This window comes from Phocoena phocoena, chromosome 2 (assembly GCF_963924675.1).
Source record: "Phocoena phocoena chromosome 2, mPhoPho1.1, whole genome shotgun sequence".
Classification (NCBI taxonomy): Eukaryota; Metazoa; Chordata; class Mammalia; order Artiodactyla; family Phocoenidae; genus Phocoena; species Phocoena phocoena.
The window spans coordinates 122,153,318-122,167,805 of record NC_089220.1 but is presented as its reverse complement, the minus strand read 5'-3'; the positions used below and the strand labels follow the sequence as shown (position 1 = coordinate 122,167,805).

The 14,488-nt window shown below is 55.1% G+C and overlaps 8 non-coding genes across 8 annotated transcripts; all 8 read right to left on the bottom strand.

Annotated features, from left to right (window-relative positions):
• Positions 1–46: 46 nt before the first annotated feature.
• LOC136119588 (small nucleolar RNA SNORD116) lies at positions 47–138 on the bottom strand. The gene has a single exon (XR_010655569.1). It is a non-coding gene; the product is annotated as a small nucleolar RNA SNORD116 (small nucleolar RNA).
• Positions 139–2,575: 2,437 nt separating this feature from the next.
• Positions 2,576–2,668, bottom strand: LOC136119604 (small nucleolar RNA SNORD116). The gene has a single exon (XR_010655584.1). It is a non-coding gene; the product is annotated as a small nucleolar RNA SNORD116 (small nucleolar RNA).
• Positions 2,669–3,848: 1,180 nt separating this feature from the next.
• On the bottom strand, positions 3,849–3,940 carry LOC136119553 (small nucleolar RNA SNORD116). Its single transcript, XR_010655538.1, has one exon. It is a non-coding gene; the product is annotated as a small nucleolar RNA SNORD116 (small nucleolar RNA).
• A 2,435-nt stretch (positions 3,941–6,375) lies between these two features.
• On the bottom strand, positions 6,376–6,468 carry LOC136119623 (small nucleolar RNA SNORD116). Its single transcript, XR_010655600.1, has one exon. It is a non-coding gene; the product is annotated as a small nucleolar RNA SNORD116 (small nucleolar RNA).
• Positions 6,469–7,646: 1,178 nt separating this feature from the next.
• On the bottom strand, positions 7,647–7,738 carry LOC136119552 (small nucleolar RNA SNORD116). The gene has a single exon (XR_010655537.1). It is a non-coding gene; the product is annotated as a small nucleolar RNA SNORD116 (small nucleolar RNA).
• Positions 7,739–10,173: 2,435 nt separating this feature from the next.
• LOC136119612 (small nucleolar RNA SNORD116) lies at positions 10,174–10,266 on the bottom strand. Its single transcript, XR_010655590.1, has one exon. It is a non-coding gene; the product is annotated as a small nucleolar RNA SNORD116 (small nucleolar RNA).
• Positions 10,267–11,444: 1,178 nt separating this feature from the next.
• On the bottom strand, positions 11,445–11,536 carry LOC136119551 (small nucleolar RNA SNORD116). Its single transcript, XR_010655536.1, has one exon. It is a non-coding gene; the product is annotated as a small nucleolar RNA SNORD116 (small nucleolar RNA).
• A 2,435-nt stretch (positions 11,537–13,971) lies between these two features.
• On the bottom strand, positions 13,972–14,064 carry LOC136119624 (small nucleolar RNA SNORD116). The gene has a single exon (XR_010655601.1). It is a non-coding gene; the product is annotated as a small nucleolar RNA SNORD116 (small nucleolar RNA).
• Between the last annotated feature and the right edge of the window lie 424 nt (positions 14,065–14,488).

Below are 14,488 nucleotides of genomic sequence, written 5' to 3'. Positions count from 1 at the left end.
ATGCAGCGTGAACCTCTCTGTAATTTTCTTTTGGGAGCCATGTGCTGGACCTCAGTTCCAATGAGGAGACAGTATAGATTGCTAATTCATTTTGTTCAGATTTCCAGGGAATGCATTTATGGGAGTCATCATTGATCCAAGCACCTGCTCAAAGGCTGGATGTGCAAAGTTGCAGCCTCCACCATGGGAGGGCCAGTGAGCTCAATCATGTCAGCAGTCAGGAGTGGCCAGAGCCAAGACATGGGGCAGGAAGTGCACCCAAGTGTCGGGGCATTGGAACTTGGGTGCCCCTGGAAGAGCCAAGAAGGTGAGGGTGTAGTCTCGGTGCACAAGTACCTGTGGCCAAAAATCTACGTTTCTGCAAAGTTCTGCTTACTGCCACAAGGTTTCCGTAAGGAACCTTAAGGACTTCATGCCAACAGCCCTCCGAGACTCCTTCACTTTGCATCACCTTGCCACACTGTCCTCACTTCACTGGGTATCACGGACTATATAGAGGGTGCCATGCTGCTGCTGGCATTCATTCCCTGGCACTCCACCTGGCTTGGGGTGAAAGAACACATGCACTTTTGAGGATGGTGCACGGGTGCACAGAGGGAAAGGGCGACACCACCCAGCGATGTGCACTCTTTCTCGCCTCAGCATTATATTTGCTGCCCATCTTGCCTGTGGGTCCACAGCCAATCGTGAATGCATCGTGGTGCAGACACCTTCAGAATGTGCGGCCATTAGCACAATGAGTGCTGCCATCCATTAACCCCCTGGTACGGCGCTGCAATTCCCCTCGTGAGTGACCTCCACACCGACACAGCAAAAGGATGTCATCCTGAACGCCCCAGAAAACCTCAGGGGAAATGGGATCCCTCAGTCTAAGAGCCACTGCCCTCCAAGAGAACAAACCTGCTCTTGGCATATAGGTTTTCACTTAATGGACTCACCCTCAATGGGAAATGTCGGTCCTGAGATATTCCACAAGGGAACGGCCTTGAGCCTAATGTGATGACCTCCATTAAAAGCGGCTCATAGTGACCCATGACAAAGGGCACCTAAGGAACCCCTGGACTGACCAAGGGGGACTCAAGAGCAAGCATAGTTCCAGCCCTCCTGACAAGCCAGAGGAGCTTCCCTTGGACAACAGGCAAAGCTAATGGCATAGGAGCCATTCAGAGGTCCAAATTACCAGGGCAAACCCTTGCAGCAACTGAGTAAGTTGCTGTGGTGCCTTGCACTTTCACACTCTGGACCCGTCAGTGACAAGACCTTGGAGAAGATGTGAGACCCAGGTCCTCCAGAAGCAACAGGTAACACATAGGTGTGAAATGAGAGAAACAGCCAACAGCCTGGACACTTGAACCTGCATAAATTGTCTGGTGTGAGGCCAGCCACACTGGAGAAAAAAGGTACGCAGCACAAGCGGGCAGCTGGACAAAATGACCCCGACACCACACACCATTTCCTGCCCATAAAACTGTAGACTTTCCTTGGCAGCCGACTCCCTTGTTTCCACATGGTTGCGCCCACTAACCTCCGGGAAGAGCTAAATACCTAATGGAATGCTATGTGGTCTGGGTATAGGAATGATGCTGGGCTGACCTGAGAAACACTTTCACACCTTCAACACAGGGGGAACGTGGATAGACAGGGACAAAACAACCCAAGGCCTCCAAATCGGACCTCATGAGAAGACAACATACTGTGCCAGGAAGGAAACCATTCACTGGCATAGGAACCTGCCATGAAGCAAATCGACAAAGGAGAGGAAAAAGGAGGGACAGTCCACAAATGTGCTCCCATGTTCCCTCCCTACACGTGCCTCCAAATGCTCCTGAGGGAATCCCAAATGTGTTCTGGGAACACTTTGGCCACTGTCGATCTATCCACCCACTAGTAAACCTGTGGGCTTAGGCAGCCATCTCATGTGTCCTTTTCACTCGTTTTGCATTTCTCTTTCCACCGAGATCCCAACGCGTCATGGAAAGATGTCACAGCCACCCCTCACCAAAGAACTTGCTGTGACGAAGCTTGAGGAAGGCATTTTCTAGCCCCTTCAGGCAGCACATATAAGCAGGGCACAACCCTAGGAGGAGACATCAGCTTGGCCAAGCTCCCAGGGACAATGGCCAATTTGATTTCTCCCATTATCATGAGAAACTAAAACTGCATCTGGTCTCCCAAGCAGAAAATGACAAAGAAGCCTGCCTTAGGCCAGGAATCCTGCTCTGACACTGAGCATACAGAATTCTGTTTCTTTGCGGACACAAGGCAACTAGTAGCCGGGGGAGCGGCCTATAGAACTCAAGTGCAGGCGAGAGGACCACAAATGACTCGCACTTCCTCTCCAACCCACATGCTGAACCGTGGCAGGGGACAGCAGTCCTGGCTAGACCAAGGAGCCCACAGACGGCACGCTCTCCCTAGGCTTCCCACCTGAATTGGCATCCCAGGCTCCATTCCCAGTGGCTTTTCTCCCCATGAGATGGCCACAGCCCTCCACTTGAACAACGTGGCCGTGGACACACACAGCAGCACATGCAATGTGAACCTCTCCCTACTGTCCTTATTGGAGCCACATGCTGGACCTCAGTTCCAATGAGGTGACGGTAGGGGTTTCTCACTCATTTTTTTTCAGATTTCCATGGAATGCACTTGTGGGAGTCATCGTCGATCCAAGCACATGCTCAAACCTTGGACATGCAAAGTTGCAGATTCCATCACGGGACGGCCAGCGAGCTGAATCAGGTCAGCAAACAGAAGCGGCCAGTGTCGAGCAATGGAGCAGGAAATGCAGCCAGTTCTCAGGGCATCAAAGCTCGTGTTCCCCGAGAAAAGGCCAGCAAGTGAGTGTGTCACCCTTTTTCAATTTACCGTAGCCAAACCTCTAGGTTTTAGCAAAGAGGTGTCACTTACCGCAACAAGGTTTAAACCAGGATCCTCACAGAATGTGCGCCAACACCCCTGCAAGACGCCTTCTCCTCACTTCAACTGTTATCACGAATTATACGGATGGCCCCAGGCTGCTCTGCTGCTGGTACTCCTTCCTTGGTATTCCACCTGATCCGGGCTGAGAGAACACACGCGTACTTGAGGAGGGTGCACGGGGGCAACAAGGGAAAGTGTGTTCCGGGAACCCTATGGCCACCGTCGATCTATCGACCCACCAGTAAAACTGTGGGCTTAGCCAGCCATCACACGTGTCTTTTTCACTCGGCTTGATATTCTCTCTCCCCCGGGATCCCAATGTGTCACGGAAAGATGCCAGAGCCACGCCTCACCAGAGAAGCCTGCCGTGACTAAGATTGACTAAGGCCTTTTCTAGCCCCTTCACGCAGCACACACAAGCAGGACACAACCCGAGGAGGAGCCGTCAGCTTGGCCAACCTCCCGGGGACAATGGCCCATTGGATTTCTCCTCTCATCACGAGAAACCTAAACTGCATCTGGTAGCCCAAGGAACACATGACAAGGAAGCCTGCCTTAGGCCAGGAATCCTGCTCTCACCCTGAGCATAGACTTCCCTTTCTCTGAGGGCACAAGGCAACGAGTAGCCGGTGGCGGCTGCCTGTTGAACTCAAGTGCAGTCGAATGGACCACCAACGGTTCACGCTTCCTTTCCTATCCGCATGCTCGTCCGTGGCAGGGGACAGAAGTCCTGGCTCGATCAAGGAACCCAGAGACGGCACGCTGTCCCCAGCCTTCCCGCATGGATTGGCATCCCAGGCTCCTTTCCCAGTGGCTCTTCTCCCCATGAGACGGCCACAGCCCTCAACTTGAACAACGTGGCTGTGGACTCTTACGGCAGCAAACGCGACGTCAACCTCTCCCTCCTTTCCTTTTGGGAGCTACGTGCTGGACCTCAGTTCCAATGAGGAGACGGTAGTGGTTTCTCACTCATTTTGTTCAGATTTCCAAGGAATGCATTAGTGGGGGTCATCATCGATCCAAGCACATGCTCAAACGCTGGACATGGAAAGTTGCAGATTCCACCATGGGACACCCATCGAGCTGAATCATGTCAGCATATGCAAGGGGCCAGAGCCGAGCCATTGGAGCAGGAAATGCAGCCAGTTCTCAGCGCGTCGAAGCTCGTGCTCCCCGAGAAAAAGTCGGAAGGTGAGGGTATAGCCCCGTTGCACAGGTTCCCGTGGTGAAACCTCTAGGTTTTAGCACAGAAGTGCTGCTTACCGCAACAAGGGTTAAATCAGGATCCTCGTGGAATGCACCCCAACACCCTTGCGAGACTCCTCCTCCTCACTTCACCGGGAAGCACGGATTATACGGATGGCCCCAGGTTGCTCTGCTGCTGGAATTCCTTTCTTGGCATTCCACCTGGCTTGGGGTGAGAGAACACACGTGTCAGTGAGGAGGGTGCACGGGGGCACCGAGGGAAAGGGCGATACCACCCAGCGATGAGTACTCTATCTCCCCTCAACATTTCACTTGCTGCCCATCTTGCCTGTGTGCCTGCAGGCAAATGTGAAAGCAACGTAGAGCAGACGCCTTCAGGGCCTGTGGCCATCGGGAGAAAGAGCCCCGTTGTCCAACCACCCCCTGCTCTCAGGCCCTGCAACTCCTCTCCTGAGCACTCTCCCCTCCAGCACAGGAAAAGGATGTCTTCCTCAACCCCTGAGACCCCGTCAGGGCAACTGTGCCCCCTCAGACTAAGAGTCAGTGCCCTGCAGGTGAACTCATCCGCCCTTGGCACATATGCTTCCACTAAAAGGATGCGCACTGAAGGGGAACAGATCTTCCACAAGGGAAGGGCCCTTGGCCGAATATGACGGCCTCCATCAAAAGGGGCTCGTAGGGACCCGGGACAAAGGGTACGTGAGGAACGCCTGGACTGATCAAGGGAGACTCACCAGCAGGCATACTTCCCGGCCTGCTGTTAAGACAGATGACCTAACCTTGGCCCACACACAAAGTTTATGGCATGCGAACCATTCCGATGCCTAGCGCGGCGGGGAAAACACTTGCAGCCTGATGGCGTGGGAGCCATTCCAGTGCACAAAGTGGCGGAGCAAAGAGTTACAGCCATTGGGCCACCTGCAGTGGTGGCTGGCACTTTCGCACTCTGGGCCCGTCGGTGACGTGCCCTCGGAGAAACCGTGAGGCCCAGGTCTTCTAGAAGCAACGTGTTACCCACAGCCGTGCAATGAGAGAACCCAGCCAACAGCCTAGACACTTGAACCGCTATGACTTGTCTGGCCTGTGGCCAGGCACGCCGGATATCACAGTCTGGACGCACCAGCGGGTGGCAGGAAAAATGACCCCCGCACCACACATCCTCTCCTGCCCTTAAAGCTGTAGCTGTTCCTCGGCAGCCAACTCCCTTCTTTCCGCCTAGTTGTGCCCAATGACCTCCGGGAAGATCTGCAATCCTCAGGGATCGCTATGTGGGCTGGGTGTATTAAAGATGCTGGGCTGTACTGAGGAACACCTTCACATCTTCAACACAGGGGGAACGTGGACAGACAGGGACAAACACCTCACGGCCTCCAAATCCTCCCCCATGAGAAGAAACCATACTGTGCCACGAAGGCAACCATTCGCTAGCACGGGGACCCGCCATGAAGTTAATCGAACAAGGAGAGGAAAAGGGCGGGACAGTCCACAAATGAGCTCCCGTGTTCCCTCTCTACACATGCCTCCAAACGCTCCATGGATTCTGTCGAGCTCTCCACCCACCAGTAAACATGTGGGCTTTGCCAGCCGTCTCACGTGTCTTTTTCACTCACCTTGCCCTTCCCCCTCCACGGGGATCCCAACGTGTCACGGAAAGATGCCAGAGCCACCCCTCACCAAAGAAGCTTGCTGTGACTTATCTTAACTAAGGCATTTTCTAGCCTCTTCACAGAGCACACACAGGCCGGACACACCCCGAGGAGGAGCCATCAGCTTGGCCCACCTGCCGGGGACAATGGCCCATTGGATTTCTCCCCTCATCAGGAGGAACCTAAACTGCATCTGGTCTCCGAAGCAGATCGTGTCAAAGAAGCCTTCCCTAGGCCAGGAGTCCTGCTCTGACCATGGGCAGAGAGACTTGTTTCTGTGAGGGCGCAAGGCAACGACCAGACGGTGGGGGCGGCTTGTAGAACTCAAGTACAGGCGAGAGGACCACCAATGGCTCGCACTTCCTCTGCTACCCACATGCTTAACAGTGGCAGCGGACAGCAGTCCTGGCTAGACCAAGGAGCCCACAGACGGCACGCTCTCCCTAGGCTTCCCACCTGAATTGGCATCCCAGGCTCCATTCCCAGTGGCTTTTCTCCCCATGAGATGGCCACAGCCCTCCACTTGAACAACGTGGCCGTGGACACACACAGCAGCACATGCAATGTGAACCTCTCCCTACTGTCCTTATTGGAGCCACATGCTGGACCTCAGTTCCAATGAGGTGACGGTAGGGGTTTCTCACTCATTTTTTTTCAGATTTCCGGGGAATACACTTGTGGGAGTCATCGTCGATCCAAGCACATGCTCAAACCTTGGACATGCAAAGTTGCAGATTCCATCACGGGACGGCCAGCGAGCTGAATCAGGTCAGCAAACAGAAGCGGCCAGTGTCGAGCAATGGAGCAGGAAATGCAGCCAGTTCTCAGGGCATCAAAGCTCGTGTTCCCCGAGAAAAGGCCAGCAAGTGAGTGTGTCTCCCCTTTTTCAATTTACCGTAGCCAAACCTCTAGGTTTTAGCAAAGAAGTGCCGCTTACCGCAACAAGGTTTAAACCAGGATCCTCACGGAATGTGCGCCAACACCCCTGCAAGACTCCTTCTCACTTCACTGGTCATCACGAATTATACGGATGGCCCCAGGCTGCTCTGCTGCTGGTACTCCTTCCTTGGTATTCCACCTGATCCGGGCTGAGAGAACACACGCGTACTTGAGGAGGGTGCACGGGCACAACAAGGGAAAGTGTGTTCCGGGATCCCTAGGGCCACCGTCCATCTATCCACCCACCAGTAAACCTGCGGGCTTAGCCAGCCATCACACGTGTCTTTTTCACTCGGCTTGATATTCTCTCTCCCCCGGGATCCCAATGTGTCACGGAAAGATGCCAGAGCCACGCCTCACCAGAGAAGCCTGCCGTGACTAAGATTGACTAAGGCCTTTTCTAGCCCCTTCACGCAGCACACACAAGCAGGACACAACCCGAGGAGGAGCCGTCAGCTTGGCCAACCTCCCGGGGACAATGGCCCATTGGATTTCTCCTCTCATCACGAGAAACCTAAACTGCATCTGGTCGCCCAAGGAACACATGACAAGGAAGCCTGCCTTAGGCCAGGAATCCTGCTCTCACCCTGAGCATAGACTTCCCTTTCTCTGAGGGCACAAGGCAACGAGTAGCCGGTGGCGGCAGCCTGTAGAACTCAAGTGCAGTCGAATGGACCACCAACGGTTCACGCTTCCTTTCCTATCCGCATGCTCGTCCGTGGCAGGGGACAGAAGCCCTGGCTCGACCAAGGAACCCAGAGACGGCACGCTGTCCCCAGCCTTCCCGCATGGATTGGCATCCCAGGCTCCTTTCCCAATGGCTCTTCTCCCCATGAGACGGCCACAGCCCTCAACTTGAACAACGTGGCTGTGGACTCTTACGGCAGCAAACGCGACGTCAACCTCTCCCTCCTTTCCTTTTGGGAGCTACGTGCTGGACCTCAGTTCCAATGAGGAGACGGTAGTGGTTTCTCACTCATTTTGTTCAGATTTCCAAGGAATGCATTAGTGGGGGTCATCATCGATCCAAGCACATGCTCAAACGCTGGACATGGAAAGTTGCAGATTCCACCATGGGACACCCATCGAGCTGAATCATGTCAGCATATGCAAGGGGCCAGAGCCGAGCCATTGGAGCAGGAAATGCAGCCAGTTCTCAGCGCGTCGAAGCTCGTGCTCCCCGAGAAAAAGTCGGAAGGTGAGGGTATAGCCCCGTTGCACAGGTTCCCGTGGTGAAACCTCTAGGTTTTAGCACAGAAGTGCTGCTTACCGCAACAAGGGTTAAATCAGGATCCTCGTGGAATGCACCCCAACACCCTTGCGAGACTCCTCCTCCTCACTTCACCGGGAAGCACGGATTATACGGATGGCCCCAGGTTGCTCTGCTGCTGGAATTCCTTTCTTGGCATTCCACCTGGCTTGGGGTGAGAGAACACACGTGTCAGTGAGGAGGGTGCACGGGGGCACCGAGGGAAAGGGCGATACCACCCAGCGATGAGTACTCTATCTCCCCTCAACATTTCACTTGCTGCCCATCTTGCCTGTGTGCCTGCAGGCAAATGTGAAAGCAACGTAGAGCAGACGCCTTCAGGGCCTGTGGCCATCGGGAGAAAGAGCCCCGTTGTCCAACCACCCCCTGCTCTCAGGCCCTGCAACTCCTCTCCTGAGCACTCTCCCCTCCAGCACAGGAAAAGGATGTCTTCCTCAACCCCTGAGACCCCGTCAGGGCAACTGTGCCCCCTCAGACTAAGAGTCAGTGCCCTGCAGGTGAACTCATCCGCCCTTGGCACATATGCTTCCACTAAAAGGATGCGCACTGAAGGGGAACAGATCTTCCACAAGGGAAGGGCCCTTGGCCGAATATGACGGCCTCCATCAAAAGGGGCTCGTAGGGACCCGGGACAAAGGGTACGTGAGGAACGCCTGGACTGATCAAGGGAGACTCACCAGCAGGCATACTTCCCGGCCTGCTGTTAAGACAGATGACCTAACCTTGGCCCACACACAAAGTTTATGGCATGCGAACCATTCCGATGCCTAGCGCGGCGGGGAAAACACTTGCAGCCTGATGGCGTGGGAGCCATTCCAGTGCACAAAGTGGCGGAGCAAAGAGTTACAGCCATTGGGCCACCTGCAGTGGTGGCTGGCACTTTCGCACTCTGGGCCCGTCGGTGACGTGCCCTCGGAGAAACCGTGAGGCCCAGGTCTTCTAGAAGCAACGTGTTACCCACAGCCGTGCAATGAGAGAACCCAGCCAACAGCCTAGACACTTGAACCGCTATGACTTGTCTGGCCTGTGGCCAGGCACGCCGGATATCACAGTCTGGACGCACCAGCGGGTGGCAGGAAAAATGACCCCCGCACCACACATCCTCTCCTGCCCTTAAAGCTGTAGCTGTTCCTCGGCAGCCAACTCCCTTCTTTCCGCCTAGTTGTGCCCAATGACCTCCGGGAAGATCTGCAATCCTCAGGGATCGCTATGTGGGCTGGGTGTATTAAAGATGCTGGGCTGTACTGAGGAACACCTTCACATCTTCAACACAGGGGGAACGTGGACAGACAGGGACAAACACCTCACGGCCTCCAAATCCTCCCCCATGAGAAGAAACCATACTGTGCCACGAAGGCAACCATTCGCTAGCACGGGGACCCGCCATGAAGTTAATCGAACAAGGAGAGGAAAAGGGCGGGACAGTCCACAAATGAGCTCCCGTGTTCCCTCTCTACACATGCCTCCAAACGCTCCATGGATTCTGTCGAGCTCTCCACCCACCAGTAAACATGTGGGCTTTGCCAGCCGTCTCACGTGTCTTTTTCACTCACCTTGCCCTTCCCCCTCCACGGGGATCCCAACGTGTCACGGAAAGATGCCAGAGCCACCCCTCACCAAAGAAGCTTGCTGTGACTTATCTTAACTAAGGCATTTTCTAGCCTCTTCACAGAGCACACACAGGCCGGACACACCCCGAGGAGGAGCCATCAGCTTGGCCCACCTGCCGGGGACAATGGCCCATTGGATTTCTCCCCTCATCAGGAGGAACCTAAACTGCATCTGGTCTCCGAAGCAGATCGTGTCAAAGAAGCCTTCCCTAGGCCAGGAGTCCTGCTCTGACCATGGGCAGAGAGACTTGTTTCTGTGAGGGCGCAAGGCAACGACCAGACGGTGGGGGCGGCTTGTAGAACTCAAGTACAGGCGAGAGGACCACCAATGGCTCGCACTTCCTCTGCTACCCACATGCTTAACAGTGGCAGCGGACAGCAGTCCTGGCTAGACCAAGGAGCCCACAGACGGCACGCTCTCCCTAGGCTTCCCACCTGAATTGGCATCCCAGGCTCCATTCCCAGTGGCTTTTCTCCCCATGAGATGGCCACAGCCCTCCACTTGAACAACGTGGCCGTGGACACACACAGCAGCACATGCAATGTGAACCTCTCCCTACTGTCCTTATTGGAGCCACATGCTGGACCTCAGTTCCAATGAGGTGACGGTAGGGGTTTCTCACTCATTCTTTTTCAGATTTCCGGGGAATACACTTGTGGGAGTCATCGTCGATCCAAGCACATGCTCAAACCTTGGACATGCAAAGTTGCAGATTCCATCACGGGACGGCCAGCGAGCTGAATCAGGTCAGCAAACAGAAGCGGCCAGTGTCGAGCAATGGAGCAGGAAATGCAGCCAGTTCTCAGGGCATCAAAGCTCGTGTTCCCCGAGAAAAGGCCAGCAAGTGAGTGTGTCTCCCCTTTTTCAATTTACCGTAGCCAAACCTCTAGGTTTTAGCAAAGAAGTGCCGCTTACCGCAACAAGGTTTAAACCAGGATCCTCACGGAATGTGCGCCAACACCCCTGCAAGACTCCTTCTCACTTCACCGGTCATCACGAATTATACGGATGGCCCCAGGCTGCTCTGCTGCTGGTACTCCTTCCTTGGTATTCCACCTGATCCGGGCTGAGAGAACACACGCGTACTTGAGGAGGGTGCACGGGCGCAACAAGGGAAAGTGTGTTCCGGGATCCCTAGGGCCACCGTCCATCTATCCACCCACCAGTAAACCTGCGGGCTTAGCCAGCCATCACACGTGTCTTTTTCACTCGGCTTGATATTCTCTCTCCCCCGGGATCCCAATGTGTCACGGAAAGATGCCAGAGCCACGCCTCACCAGAGAAGCCTGCCGTGACTAAGATTGACTAAGGCCTTTTCTAGCCCCTTCACGCAGCACACACAAGCAGGACACAACCCGAGGAGGAGCCGTCAGCTTGGCCAACCTCCCGGGGACAATGGCCCATTGGATTTCTCCTCTCATCACGAGAAACCTAAACTGCATCTGGTCGCCCAAGGAACACATGACAAGGAAGCCTGCCTTAGGCCAGGAATCCTGCTCTCACCCTGAGCATAGACTTCCCTTTCTCTGAGGGCACAAGGCAACGAGTAGCCGGTGGCGGCGGCCTGTAGAACTCAAGTGCAGTCGAATGGACCACCAACGGTTCACGCTTCCTTTCCTATCCGCATGCTCGTCCGTGGCAGGGGACAGAAGCCCTGGCTCGACCAAGGAACCCAGAGACGGCACGCTGTCCCCAGCCTTCCCGCATGGATTGGCATCCCAGGCTCCTTTCCCAATGGCTCTTCTCCCCATGAGACGGCCACAACCCTCAACTTGAACAACGTGGCTGTGGACTCTCACGGCAGCAAACGCGACGTCAACCTCTCCCTCCTTTCCTTTTGGGAGCTACGTGCTGGACCTCAGTTCCAATGAGGAGACGGTAGTGGTTTCTCACTCATTTTGTTCAGATTTCCAAGGAATGCATTAGTGGGGGTCATCATCGATCCAAGCACATGCTCAAACGCTGGACGTGGAAAGTTGCAGATTCCACCATGGGACACCCATCGAGCTGAATCATGTCAGCATATGCAAGCGGCCAGAGCCGAGCCATTGGAGCAGGAAATGCAGCCAGTTCTCAGGGCGTCGAAGCTCGTGCTCCCCGAGAAAAGGTCGGAAGGTGAGGGTATAGCCCCGTTGCACAGGTTCCCGTGGTGAAACCTCTAGGTTTTAGCACAGAAGTGCTGCTTACCGCAACAAGGGTTAAATCAGGATCCTCGTGGAATGCACCCCAACACCCTTGCGAGACTCCTCCTCCTCACTTCACCGGGAAGCGCGGATTATACGGATGGCCCCAGGTTGCTCTGCTGCTGGAATTCCTTTCTTGGCATTCCACCTGGCTTGGGGTGAGAGAACACACGCGTCAGTGAGGAGGGTGCACGGGGGCACCGAGGGAAAGGGCGATACCACCCAGCGATGAGTACTCTATCTCCCCTCAACATTTCACTTGCTGCCCATCTTGCCTGTGTGCCTGCAGGCAAATGTGAAAGCAACGTAGAGCAGACGCCTTCAGGGCCTGTGGCCATCGGGAGAAAGAGCCCCGCTGTCCAACCACCCCCTGCTCTCAGGCCCTGCAACTCCTCTCCTGAGCACTCTCCCCTCCAGCACAGGAAAAGGATGTCTTCCTCAACCCCTGAGACCCCGTCAGGGCAACTGTGCCCCCTCAGACTAAGAGTCAGTGCCCTGCAGGTGAACTCATCCGCCCTTGGCACATATGCTTCCACTAAAAGGATGCGCACTGAAGGGGAACAGATCTTCCACAAGGGAAGGGCCCTTGGCCGAATATGACGGCCTCCATCAAAAGGGGCTCGTAGGGACCCGGGACAAAGGGTACGTGAGGAACGCCTGGACTGATCAAGGGAGACTCACCAGCAGGCATACTTCCCGGCCTGCTGTTAAGACAGATGACCTAACCTTGGCCCACACACAAAGTTTATGGCATGCGAACCATTCCGATGCCTAGCGCGGCGGGGAAAACACTTGCAGCCTGATGGCGTGGGAGCCATTCCAGTGCGCAAAGTGGCGGAGCAAAGAGTTACAGCCATTGGGCCACCTGCAGTGGTGGCTGGCACTTTCGCACTCTGGGCCCGTCGGTGACGTGCCCTCGGAGAAACCGTGAGGCCCAGGTCTTCTAGAAGCAACGTGTTACCCACAGCCGTGCAATGAGAGAACCCAGCCAACAGCCTAGACACTTGAACCGCTATGACTTGTCTGGCCTGTGGCCAGGCACGCCGGATATCACAGTCTGGACGCACCAGCGGGTGGCAGGAAAAATGACCCCCGCACCACACATCCTCTCCTGCCCTTAAAGCTGTAGCTGTTCCTCGGCAGCCAACTCCCTTCTTTCCGCCTAGTTGTGCCCAATGACCTCCGGGAAGATCTGCAATCCTCAGGGATCGCTATGTGGGCTGGGTGTATTAAAGATGCTGGGCTGTACTGAGGAACACCTTCACATCTTCAACACAGGGGGAACGTGGACAGACAGGGACAAACACCTCACGGCCTCCAAATCCTCCCCCATGAGAAGAAACCATACTGTGCCACGAAGGCAACCATTCGCTAGCACGGGGACCCGCCATGAAGTTAATCGAACAAGGAGAGGAAAAGGGCGGGACAGTCCACAAATGAGCTCCCGTGTTCCCTCTCTACACATGCCTCCAAACGCTCCATGGATTCTGTCGAGCTCTCCACCCACCAGTAAACATGTGGGCTTTGCCAGCCGTCTCACGTGTCTTTTTCACTCACCTTGCCCTTCCCCCTCCACGGGGATCCCAACGTGTCACGGAAAGATGCCAGAGCCACCCCTCACCAAAGAAGCTTGCTGTGACTTATCTTAACTAAGGCATTTTCTAGCCTCTTCACAGAGCACACACAGGCCGGACACACCCCGAGGAGGAGCCATCAGCTTGGCCCACCTGCCGGGGACAATGGCCCATTGGATTTCTCCCCTCATCAGGAGGAACCTAAACTGCATCTGGTCTCCGAAGCAGATCGTGTCAAAGAAGCCTTCCCTAGGCCAGGAGTCCTGCTCTGACCATGGGCAGAGAGACTTGTTTCTGTGAGGGCGCAAGGCAACGACCAGACGGTGGGGGCGGCTTGTAGAACTCAAGTACAGGCGAGAGGACCACCAATGGCTCGCACTTCCTCTGCTACCCACATGCTTAACAGTGGCAGCGGACAGCAGTCCTGGCTAGACCAAGGAGCCCACAGACGGCACGCTCTCCCTAGGCTTCCCACCTGAATTGGCATCCCAGGCTCCATTCCCAGTGGCTTTTCTCCCCATGAGATGGCCACAGCCCTCCACTTGAACAACGTGGCCGTGGACACACACAGCAGCACATGCAATGTGAACCTCTCCCTACTGTCCTTATTGGAGCCACATGCTGGACCTCAGTTCCAAAGAGGTGACGGTAGGGGTTTCTCACTCATTTTTTTTCAGATTTCCGGGGAATACACTTGTGGGAGTCATCGTCGATCCAAGCACATGCTCAAACCTTGGACATGCAAAGTTGCAGATTCCATCACGGGACGGCCAGCGAGCTGAATCAGGTCAGCAAACAGAAGCGGCCAGTGTCGAGCAATGGAGCAGGAAATGCAGCCAGTTCTCAGGGCATCAAAGCTCGTGTTCCCCGAGAAAAGGCCAGCAAGTGAGTGTGTCTCCCCTTTTTCAATTTACCGTAGCCAAACCTCTAGGTTTTAGCAAAGAAGTGCCGCTTACCGCAACAAGGTTTAAACCAGGATCCTCACGGAATGTGCGCCAACACCCCTGCAAGACTCCTTCTCACTTCACTGGTCATCACGAATTATACGGATGGCCCCAGGCTGCTCTGCTGCTGGTACTCCTTCCTTGGTATTCCACCTGATCCGGGCTGAGAGAACACACGCGTACTTGAGGAGGGTGC